Below are 13,346 nucleotides of genomic sequence, written 5' to 3'. Positions count from 1 at the left end.
GCCAATGGTGATTGACTGTTACAATTAGGACAATGATCTCAAACACAATTTATGGTGTTTATAACTCTAATGTCCCAATCTACTTGTATATATTTTCACAAAACAATGAACAACCCAACCATAGCTATTAATAAGATTTCCCCATAAAATGCATGCAAAATGTATCATCATTGATAGGATAACTGACTTGCATTTAGTAAGAGACCTCAATGAGTGGAGTTTCATGTTGAAAAGAGTACTTGCAATAAAGATATTGAAATCAACGAGACATTATGCATTCAAAAATCCACAAGGAAGATCTAATATTTATGAATGAAATTGCAAATCAATATAAGTTACATGTTTGATATCTTACTTATATCATGGAAACATAAAATGTATATATGCACTCAACATACCTCTTTGCTTGTTTATTTGAGAATGTTGCTAGGAATTAATAGGTGAATGATACATTGATCTACACATGAATCACTTGTACTTTCCTGAGACTTTCATCCCTTGGTCAAGGCGGCGTACCCCCTAACACTTGAAGATTTTTTCCACCCTCTTGATTACTTGAAGTCCATGCTCAAATCACACTAAATCACAATAGTTAGTAGAAAATAGTGACCATAGCCAAGGAAGCCCAAATTTTCTCATACTCAACATAATAAGAAATAACTAAATCATCTGGACCATTATTCATAACATAACCTCTTTTCACATCATGGAAGGCCAAAATTAAAAGGTGTTGGTAACCAAAACCGCAAATTGGAAAACCCAAAGACTTGCCAACTCCTTAGGAAATCCAATCAGCCTTGGCCAACGAACAGGGATGGTCGAAGACCAAATCCCTCTGCACTTCAGGCTCCACAAGACATAGGCGGGTGTACCCTTCCCTCTCAAGCACAAAAGAGTTATTTAAATGTGGATTTAAGCCTCTAAGCAATTTTACACAACTGGCAAATTAGTGTTCTACAACTATGCTATATTATGTGCTTTAGCTGAATACTTTGAAAACTAAAAACTGAATATGAATAAAAGTGTATGTTAAAGATATTGTATATTGAAAATGAAATGCTTTCAGGACTTGAATGAAATCTGGAAGGATTAGTTCAAATAGGATATGGAAGAATGTTTCCCTATAAGGACCTTATGCATACAAATCAAAATCTCAGAAATAAGTAACAGACCAATGCCTCTATCCAGGAATATGCACGATACTTTGTGGACAAATAATTCAATTAAACTCTTGAGACAGTTTTCAGGCAACTTGTAACACAAGACTATAAATACAGAGGTTCCATTAAGTGCTATAAAAACATGAAGAAGCAAATCTTATATTCAACTATAGCAACTTGTGGTGGCACACTATATTAAACCCTTTATCAGATTTATCAAGAGGACAAAATGAAATTCATCAACACAAAAGTACACACGAATTATGGAATTGAAACAACAAATCTTGTATATTAATTTTTGGAAAGTGAATGCATACAATAGCTACACTTACAGATACTCCATTACATAATGATTTCTCAAAATGATACTTCCATTCCTACAGACTTCTCCAATACAGACATCCCATAGCCCCTACTAGTAGCCTGGCAGATTGTGAATTGTTCTGGATCACTTTTCTTAATTGAAAAAGACTCTCTATAAATACCTAATCCAAAAGACATATGTGAAAGGACACACCCTTTCACATACAGGAGGAAGTTACAAACAATTCTTTTTCCAAAGGACACACCCTTTGGTTTACAGAGATAATTACATATGAATCCCTAAAATACACACTAAATAAAGCTTCAATAATATATCCTTTATCCTCTACTTTGATAATACTTCCCGTAAATATTCAATATCTCCTGCACACAAAATAAACCAATCAAATTCCTTATTAATTAAAGATTAAATATATTCCACTTTAGATTAGGCAATAATCATTTTACCCTATGTAAAATACTTATTTACAATAATTCACTTAAATCAAAGTATTAAACAATTGTAAATATTTATTCCAATAATAGTTTTTATTAAATAACATAAGGTAAAAGATTTTGTATAGTAAGTAAAAGAAAATACTTCCCGTCCAATACTTTCTCACCTTTGGTAATCTTTAATTTGGGTCGGAAATATTATATCATATAAAGTAACCTTTGCAAAAACCAATCAAGCATTAAATGACTCACCCTAATGAATATGTTCAAATTATTTACCTAGGGTGAAAATAATATGTATATGGAAGGATCACTTAAATAAATAAATGCTTTTCATCATTTTACTTATGGTAAAAGTACACTTTCTCCAAAATAATAATAATCATTCTTTGATCTTGCATAAAATCAACCCTAATATATACATGTTCCATTTTATTCACTTAGGGTGAAAAATATAAATGATCAAATGATAATATCAAAAAGCGAAAATTTATTAGGTCATCAAATTAAAGAATAAACCATGGTAAAAGAACTTATAAAATATAACTTTCTTTGTGATAAAATATATCCCTTTATAACCTCTCAAAAGGTAAGATTTCTTTTGCCAAGGTGCTCCTGAAAATCATCAAATTATAATATCAAAACATTAAATTAAATTTCTTAAGTAAGGGATACTTCCTGTTAATATGCACCCAATAAATATAATTTTTGCCTATAGTATCCTGCACAAAACATAAAAAAAATCAACTAGCTTGATAGGTCATATGTTCCTATTTCATAGGGATATATTTAATAAGATCATTGATAATATTTTCCCCATGCAGATAAAAATATTTCCCCCCTAAAGAGACATATGATCTTTGCACACAATTAGGGTAGAATATTTCTAATAAAATATAATATTAACATAAAACTCCAAAAGTAAATGGAAATTTCTTGAGTAAACATTCAAATAAGGATATTAAAGATTTGAGAGTGTTTTTACTTTCACTTGAATAATTTCCAAAGTAACAAAGAATTTGCCATAATAACCTCTTGAAATTAATTTTACCTTTAAAATAATAAATCAAAAGAAAATGATTAAAACATACCTACCTCCGCTTGATAAAAATACATTACCTTGGCAAATATTCCAGAATAGATTTTCATCTTGAAGGCAAACTCAATTTGGTTGGAAATAATTTAGCACATGGGATGCATACTTGCAACAAACCAATCAAACCATTAACTACATGATAAGATGGTTTACCCTAATATAAATTATTCAATTTATTAACTCTAGGGTGAATAATATGCATATGAAAAGATTAAAAATCCACTTAAATAAACAAATACTTTTTATTATCTCCACTTGTGATTTGAAACATTTCACACCTTTGAAACATTTTTCAAAATAAGATCCATTTATATGAAATAACATTTTACCTTAATATATATTTTACCAATGTTTTAGGGTAAAAATAATTTATTTAAATCACATATTTAAAAATGTATTTCCACATTTCAAGATTACTTTAATAAATTAAAATCTTGTGAAAATATTTGCAAATTATTATCCATAGTAATTTACCTTAATAAACATTTTCAAATAATGCAATAGAGCAATTGGTAAAAGGGGAGGGTAGGTATGGGTAGTTAGGAAGGTGGGTTGAGATGTATTATCTCTTTCAATCCTCGTGTCCCTCTTGATTTTTCATCAACATAGCTATTTCTCAAAGGATGCATTGTTTTGAAACTTTCCTCAACTGTTACAAAATCTGCTGGCCATTTTTGGACATATCTGGGCAATTTTGAGGTTGTTGGCACCTCATAAACATGTAAATCTGTAATAAACTTATCTTTTATCTATGGGATAAGGTCTGGAAGCTTTTTTACAAGCACAAACAATCATTTAGAGCCCCAAAACAACTTCAAAACTCTGCCGGAAAATTAAAAACGTGATTTCATCTCTTGAGCAGCAACAAAAATTATTTACTCTCTATCATTTTAATATTTCACATAATGGATTACATTTAGATTTACATATGATAATGTAACATAATAATATAATAATATCTGAAATGTAAACCAAAATGAGAATGTATCCTACTTTCAAATGAAACATTAGGGTTGTGAGAGAGCGCACTTGTTATGATTTGAATTTGTGAAATATACACATACCTGGAGTTAATTGCCTAATGTATGAATCAAACTCTGGTGGCCCAAGGCCCCCACAAATCAACATTTGCTCTTTCCTCTATCAAATACCTGATTTTGGTTATGTAACCTGAAAATATTAATATTTGCTTCGCCATTCTTTAATATATTGTTTTTTTTCATTTGGACTGGAATATGATACACATAATTTCCTTCACACTCCTATATCCACCTTAATTGAGATAAATTATATCTCAATAATATTTTACCCTTACTCTAAAACCCTATTACTTCATTGTATCCCTTCTCTTTTAGGCAATTTTGGAAATCAACGTTGTCATCCCATGAGGAATTTACTTGCCCATGGTAATGAAAACTCTCAGTTCTATAAACTTGATTACCTTTTTCACCAAGCATAACATTTTTTGGAAGATAAATATTTGGTAAATTTCTTTTGCAACTTTGTTCTTTGGAAATATTTATGCCTCCCAACTTAATATCCAGATTCAATTCCACACAACCTTTATTGTAGCATTCTAAAAAATTTATCCCTTTTAGATTCATCACATATGACTTTACTATAATGTAAATTTGATAAAAAATGTATACCATCTTTAGACATTTTTTTTTTTTCCTCGTGTTCTGGAAATAACTTATCCTTTTCACATAAAAACTTAGGGCATGTATCGTTCTTGGCAATATTTGGCAAAAATACTATTTCTTTTTCCCCTAAAACTTTATCATATAATATTTTTGTAACATCATCATTTGGTATATTTTTTCTTATGTCCTCTTCAAACAATGAATTTGAAAACATAGAATATATATGCATAACCTCATGAAAACCCTTTTCTAGTTTATTGCACAAAAAATCATCTGACAAATCACAATGCATACCTTCATAAAAATTTTCTTGAGAGTTATCATCATATGCTTCACACACTTCATCTTCAATAACAATGTCTTTACAAATGTCCTTCATTGAAGTATCATCCTGTGCATGAACTATATGAACATCAACTTCACAGAGAGAATTAAAAGACGATTCACTCTGGAAATATAATTCTTGATACTTCCCAAGGGTCTCATCATACAAGGGATTGTTGTAACTATCATATAATACCTTTTCTTTTTGATATTTATTTTTTTCTTTGGAATCATTATTTACTTCATCAAACATACCTTGAATGTGTCGAAATTCATTAATTTTCTCTTTTTGAAAAAAAATTGGACCATTTTTCTGAACGTACCTTTCATATTCCTTCTCTAATAAATAAGAGATTTCATCTGTACTAAGCAATGTTTCTTCCTCTTCCTTACATTCAGCTACACACATGCCCTCTCCCTTTTTTAAACCTATATTTTCTACCTCATGTGGGGTCCAAATAATACCATGTCTTTCTAAAGATTTAAATATGTGCTTTAATTCAGGATCATGAGATATCCCTAATTCATCCATTTTGTTTGAAAATGAAGGCATGCTATCTACAGATATTTTTACATAAATGTTTATCATCCTGGTGAGCAATCTCGCTATAGATTCACCCTCGTATCTTTCTAAATCAAAGAAGGCATCCAAAGGGGATATGCATGATTCTTCTTCCATATTGCAAATCTGTTCCTCATCCTCTTTATAGTAAATGTCATCTTCTTCATCATCTGCAACATGAAACTCATATAAGAACCATTGCTCAAATTCCCTCATTGATGAAATACTCTGTGTAGGTAATGATTCATAGCTTCTCTCGCATAACCCCATAATGTCCTGATGAAGAGCTTCATCACTAGATCCTTTGCATCGATTTCATAATCTTTTACAAATGTGTAAAATGCATTTAAATGATCAATCGCTGATTCATCCCATTCTCCATGAAACTTTGGTACCAGTGGTGAAAGTTTAGGGAGTATGCACATTGTAGGGATACATTGAAATCCTCTAAGATCCAATGGCCTGATGCCATCTGGAATAAATAGTTTTCTTTGAAATGGTTGTCCATTTCGATACATCCTGAATTAATTTCAACTAAAAACAAATTTTTCATTTCCTTATGGATTGTCTCCCTTAGCAGAGTCACTTACTAAAATATTTTGTTGAATAGAGTCGCCACCTCAAATTTGAGGAAAAACTTGTTCCTAACTTATTTGATCTTCTGGGATCTCTCCTCTAGTAGAGTTTGATACAACACACCAGAAACTCTGAATAGTCCTTCTATGACCAGTACTAGAGCTTCTGGTTGAATGTCAAACTATGTATGACAACTCCCCAAGAGAGTCGCCAATCTGTTGGTTGTGGGACTCGGATGGGGAACTCTCAACTAGTTACTAATGCAATGATCTATCACCAGAGATTCTAGATTATATTTTACCAATATCTTCAATTTAACTCCCCAGCAGAATCTTAATGATTCATCCCCAGCAGATTCATCAATCTGTTGGTTGTGGGACTCAGATGGGGAACTCTCAGCTAGTTACTAATTCAATGATCTATCACCAAAGATTCTAGATTATATTTTACCAATATCTTCAATTTAACTCCCCAGCAGAATCTTAATAATTCCTCCTCAGCAGAGTCACCAATCTGTCGGTAACCAAAACTGCAGATTGGAAAACCCAAAGACTTGCCAGCTCCTTAGGAAATCCAATCAACCTTGGCCAACGAACAGGGATGGTCGAACACCAAATCCCTCCGCACTTCAGGCTCCACAAGACCTAGGCAGGTGTACCCTTCCCTCTGAAGCACAAAAGAGTTATTTAAATGTGGATTTAAGCCTCTAAGCAAGTTTACACAACTGGCAAATTAGTGTTCTACAACTATGCTATATCATGTGCTTTAGCTGAATACTTTGAAAACTAAAAACTGAATATGAATAAAAGTGTATGTTAAAGATATTGTATATTGAAAATGAAATGCTTTTAGGACTTGAATGAAATCTGGAAGGATTAGTTCAAATAGGATATGGAAGAATGTTTCTCTATAAGGACCTTATGCATACAAATCAAAATCTTAGAAATAAATAACAGACCAGTGCCTCTATCCAGGAATATGCACGATACTTTGTGGACAAATAATTCAACTAAACTCTTGAGACAGTTTTCACGCAACTTGTAACACAAGACTATCAATATAGAGGTTGGATCACTTTTCTTAATTGAAAAAGACTCCCTATAAATACCTAATCCAAATGACATATGTGAAAGGACACACCCTTTCACATACAAGAGGGAGTTACAAACAATTGTTTTTCCAAAGGACACACCCTTTGGTTTACAGAGATAATTACATTTGAATCCCTAAAATACACACTAAATAAAGCTTCAATAATATATCCTTTATCCTCCACTTTGATAATACTTCTTGTAAATATTCAATATCTCCTGCACATAAAATAAACCAATCAAATCCCTTATTAATTAAAGATTAAATATATTCCACTTTAGATTAGGCAATAATCATTTTACCCTATGTAAAATACTTATTTACAATAATTCACTTAAATCAAAGTATTAAACACTTGTAAATATTTATTCCAATAATAGTTTTTATTAAATAACATAAGGTAAAAGATTTTGTATAGTAAGTAAAAGAAAATACTTCCCTTCCGATAATGTTACAATACTTTCTTACCTTTTGGTAATCTTTAATTTGGGTCGGAAATATTATATCATATAAAGTAACCTTTGCAAAAACCAATCAAGCATTAAATGGCTCACCCTAATGAATATGTTCAAATTATTTACCTAGGGTGAAAATAATATGTATATGGAAAGATCACTTAAATAAATAAATTCTTTTCATCATTTTACTTATGGTAAAAGTACATTTTCTACAAAATAATAATAATCATTCTTTGATCTTGCATAAAATCAACCCTAATATATACATGTTCCATTTTATTCACTTAGGGTGAAAAATATAAATGATCAAAGGATAATATCAAAAAGTGAAAATTTATTAGGTCATCAAATTAAAGAATTGACCATGGTAAAAGAACTTATAAAATATAACTTTCTTTGTGATAAAATATATCCCTTTATAACCTCTCAAAAGGCAAGATTTATTTTGCGAAGGTGCTCCTAAAAATCATCAAATTATAATATCAAAACATTAAATTAAATTTCTTGAGTAAGGGATACTTCCTGTTAATATGCACCCAAGAAATATAATTTTTGCCTATAGTATCCTTCACAAAACATAAAAAAAATCAACTAGCTTGATAGGTCATATGTTCCTATTTCATAAGGATATATTTAATAAAATCATTGATAATATTTTCCCCATGCAGATAAAAATATTTGCCCCCTAAAGAGACATATGATCTTTGCACACAATTAGGGTAGAATATTTTTAATAAAATATGATATTAACATAAAACTCCAAAAGTAAATGGAAACTTCTTGAGTAAACATTCAAATAAGGATATTAAAGATTTGAGAGTGTTTTTACTTTCATTTGAATAATTTCCAAAGTAACAAAGAATTTGCCATAATAACCTCTTGAAATTAATTTTACCTTTCAAAATAATAAATCAAAATAAAATGATTAAAACATACCTACCTCTGCTTGATAAAAATACATTACCTTGGCAAATATTCCAGAATAGATTTTCATCTTGAAGGCAAACTCAATTTGGTTGGAAATAATTTAGCACATGGGATGCATACTTGCAACAAACCAATCAAACCATTAACTACATGATAAGATGGTTTACCCTAATATAAATTATTCAATTTATTAACTCTAGGGCGAATAATATGCATATGAAAAGATTAAAAATCCACTTAAATAAACAAATGTTTTTTATTATCTCCACTTGTGATTTGAAACATTTCACACCTTTGAAACATTTTTCAAAATAAGATCCATTTATATGAAATAACATTTTACCTTAATATATATTTTACCAATGTTTTAGGGTAAAAATAAATTATTTAAATCACATATTTAAAAATGTATTTCCACATTTCAAGATTACTTTAATAAATTAAAATCTTGTGGAAATATTTGCAAATTATTATCCATAGTAATTTATCTTAATAAACATTTTCAAATAATACAATAAAGCAATTGGTAAAAGGGGAGGGTAGGTATGGGTAGTTAGGAAGGTCGGGTTGAGAGGTTGAGTGTTCAACTCCCTCTCCTTGCCCTTTTGTAAAAATATATTTTATTTTTAAATCATTTATATGCAAAATATAATCACATTGCAAAAAGCAACCCGGATAATTTTAGGTTCCACCAGTGGCTCTGATTGGGGATGTGTGTTCATACCTGGACGCAACGAGAATCCAGCTATTTCTCAGTAAATACGTTCCAATTGAGATGTATTATCTCTTTCAATCCTCGGGTCCCACTTGATTTTTCATCAACATAGCTATGTCTCAAAGGATGCATTGTTTTGAAACTTTCCTCAGCTGTTACAAAATTTGCTGGCCGTTTTTGGACATGTCTGGGCAATTTTGAGGTTGTTGGCGCTTCATAAACATGTAAATCTGTAATAAACTTATCTTTTATCCATGGGATAAGGTCTGGAAGCTTTTTTACAATCACAAACAATTATTTAGAGCCCCAAAACAACTTCAAAACTCTGCTGGAAAATTAAAAACGTGATTTCATCTCTTGAGCAGCAACAAAAATTATTTACTCTCTATCATTTTAATATTTCACATAATGGATTACATTTAGATTTACATATGATAACCTAACATAATAATATAATAATATCTGATCAATGATGCTAAGGTTCTATTCATATTGTGTAACAAGGCACAATAGGCTAGGGATAGGAAAGATTGACTTGCTACTCTTCAATTACATATGGTAGTTTAATATATATTGTGGACTTTTTTAGACCGTACATCTTAATATATATTGTATTAAATGTCTCTTTATGGGACTACGTGCCCACCATCCATCCTCTCTTTTTTACATGACAATACATTTCTTTTCATTTACCAAAGGTGGACAAAAATATTTCATCGAAAGGATATCTTAACCGATTCTTGTTGAATCAAAAGCGAGAAGAAAAAATGAAAAATTGTTGAAATATAATCTTCACAATTTTGTCATCACGAGTGCAAATAATCTAGTGAGGAGGACAAAGATGAATAATGTGATGAGGATCAGAGCCATCCAATCTAGGAGGCATAATATGAGACTCTTTCTGAACCAATGCTAAGGGCTATAATAATTTGAAGCTTCTCTTAAATCCTCACATTTTGTTGTCACATAAGAGAAATATGAACCAGAACTAGGCAGAGCAGATTCAAAGTTTTAGCTTGATATGAAGCGATAAAATTGATATGTCCCTAGCGATTGATTCGATTCAGATGGTCGAGAAATCTCAACTTGATATAAAGAGATGAAGTTGAGATGCCCCTAGCAATAAGGCCTTGTTTTATTGTCTTTTAGAAAATATTAGCCGCTTGACTTGCAACGAAGATTTGAAAATTTTCTCGACATTGAAGATGTGAGGTCATAAGGTTACGAGTATGCCCCCTTGGGAGCGAAATCGAAAGATAGAGAGGGTACATGATGATAGGCAATTGTGAGCGATGATAATGAATTGAGCACAAATGATTCAGAGGATTTTTTGAAGATTAAGCATGAGAAAAGTGAGCGCAAAGTTGATTTGTAGAATAAATTGAGATTCAGCGTTGATTTACGAGAAATTGAGCACAAATTGGAGAAAGAGTGAGTTTTTAAGGAAAAGCTCTAAGTGGTCCAAATTTGATGAAATTAACTAGTAGAATGATCTTGAATTTCAATTTCGATCCTGAAAATGGAATCACGACGGGAAAATTAGCTAAGGGTACAATTTTCATGTCCATCGGAGCAAGTTGAAAAATTAGGGTTTTGGCTATATATGGGGTGAAAGTATCATTTTCAATTTATTTTAACCCTCCAAGTTTGAAAATTCAAAAAGCCTTCTGTGAAGAAAAATGGTGGTTCCCACTCATATGCATCGATTCGAGCACCAAAGATGACATAATCGACCCCGAAAGTATGAGCCAACGGTAAGTGATAGATCTTAAGCCTGTTAATCATTTCAAAACTGAATTTTTTTGTTCAATTTTTTAATTTTTTGCATGTGGAAGTCGGGCATTTTCATTTTGTCATGCGAGACACGATCTTGTCTCGTATGAAAAAATATTAAATTTTGTTTTGTCGTTTAGGGTCATTATTTTTGTCGTTCTAACCCCACCCTTCTATCATACGACAACATTCATAAGAGACCATTTTGTCGTTCGGAGTCTAATAGTTTGTCGTATGGGAGTCTTTTGTCATATGGGGCCTAATCCTAACTCATACGAGTCGTTCCCCTTCTATGTTTTATTGTTAGGAAAACAATGAGCATTTTGGAAGGTCTAAACTTAAAATTTTGATTTTGCAATTGACGTAGTTGGATTTGCATGATGTTTTACTTCTCTTGTAGGCTTATTTAGGATATTTTTTGATGCTTTGTTGTTCAATTTTTGCAGGTCCGATTTCCTCATGTGCTCTTCAGGTGTGTTTATCCACCTACGATGACCTTAGTTTGGCAGCTTTCAGAGGTTGAGCAGGCACATATTGATTTGTGCAATTTGATGCACCTTCTTAGATTACTAGACATCCGTGTGAATCACAGTATGCTCATAGCATTAGTTGAGTGATTTCATTAAGAGCATAATACCTTTCATTTTTCAGTTGGGGAGATGACCATTACTCCCAAGGATGTTTATAGGATTCTCCATATCTCTTTTCTTAGGGGTATGGTAGATTATGATGCAGCGCATCTTCCTGGATTACAGGCTATCAGACGTGTATTCAGGGATCCAAATATCTTGGAGCAGGTAGAGTGAGGAGTTTCCTCTCGCTTGTGTTCTAACAGGTTTTATCGGTTGCTTTCTGATGCCAGATAGGGGACAATAGGGATTCCAATGTGGATGGGGAAGGATTTTGGAGAGGTTGATGGAGACCCCTTAGAGACTAGCCTGGGGTTCATGTATATTAGCACACATGTATTGTGAGATGCATGAGATTGTGTACAAGGAGAGGAAGAGCATGGCTGCAAGTGTCTTGATCTTATAGATATGGGCATGGGAGCACCTCCTAATATGTCAGCCGATTATAGATGACAGCAGAGAGCCTGGTCTGCCGATTGTGTACAGGTATTTAGGTTATGTTACACAGCCCCATCTGAGCAAGACCAATTTTTGGAGATGACAGTTGGATGACTTGATAGCTATTGTATGGAGACCTTATAGGGGCTTAGAGCCATGGGATGACTGGAGGATCATACGCAGGGATATTTTTATTACACGCCCACTCATTGGAAGATCGCAGACTATAGTGGAGCGATTTGTGGAATCTCGAGTGATGAGGCAGTATGGTAGGCCTCAAGGGATCTCGTAGGAGTACACAACATACACGCGATATGCTGATGAGGAGAGGCGAGGATGTTCACCAAGGTTATCATCCACCCTGAGTATGCAGGAGTTGACTAGATTGCAGAGACTCCGATGTGACTACATGGATGATGTTGCAAATGCGAGGGTATTGCCCTAGTACAGGGATCGGTTCCAATAGCATCCATTCCCTAGATTTTTTGATCCGATAGAGAAGGAACCTCATATAGAGGAGGTAGAGGATGATGCTCTCGCACAGGGGTAGGGAGAGGGACAAAGAGTCGAGGCTCCAAGGCAGGCAAGTGGTGATCCTAGCACTAGCAACAGCAGGATACCAGTTGGTGGTAGGCAGCAGAGAGGAGAGGGTGGATCCCTAGGGACCATTGGAGTGAGGCTTGGTAGAGTGAGGGTGCCAGAGGGTGGAGGAGAGAGCATCGAGATAGGTTCAACAAAGGAGAGAGGAGCAGGGGGGAGCTGGAGGTGGAGATGGGGGAGGGGATGGAGGTGGAGATCCTGTGAGGGATGAGGAGGCCAACATAGCATGGTCGATGAGAGTACACCTAGCGAGGTTATAGTCACAGTTGACAGTGGCACAGACTCAGCTGGCAGAGTGAGACCGACAACTAGTGGAGCTTAGGGCTAAGCATGATCATTAGGTCACAAAGATGAGAGAAGAGAGGAGGGCAGAGATAGATGCCTTGCGGTAGGAGGTTTTCTACCAGACCAGTCGGGCAGCTTATTACGTTGCAGCTTACAGCGTAGCTGTTCCCGTAGTGCAGTAGGTTGTACCATACTTGCAGCATATGGAGTGATCTGAGGGAGCTCGGGCACCTCATCAGGATCCTGGTGAGAAAGCTCCACCTCCTCCACCAGGCGATGAGGGAGAGGCTGAGAGCTAGATATTCATTT

This window comes from Cryptomeria japonica, chromosome 11, assembly GCF_030272615.1.
Source record: "Cryptomeria japonica chromosome 11, Sugi_1.0, whole genome shotgun sequence".
NCBI lineage: Eukaryota > Viridiplantae > Streptophyta > Pinopsida > Cupressales > Cupressaceae > Cryptomeria > Cryptomeria japonica.
The sequence above is the reverse complement of the archived record's forward strand: the minus strand, read 5'-3'. Positions refer to the sequence as shown.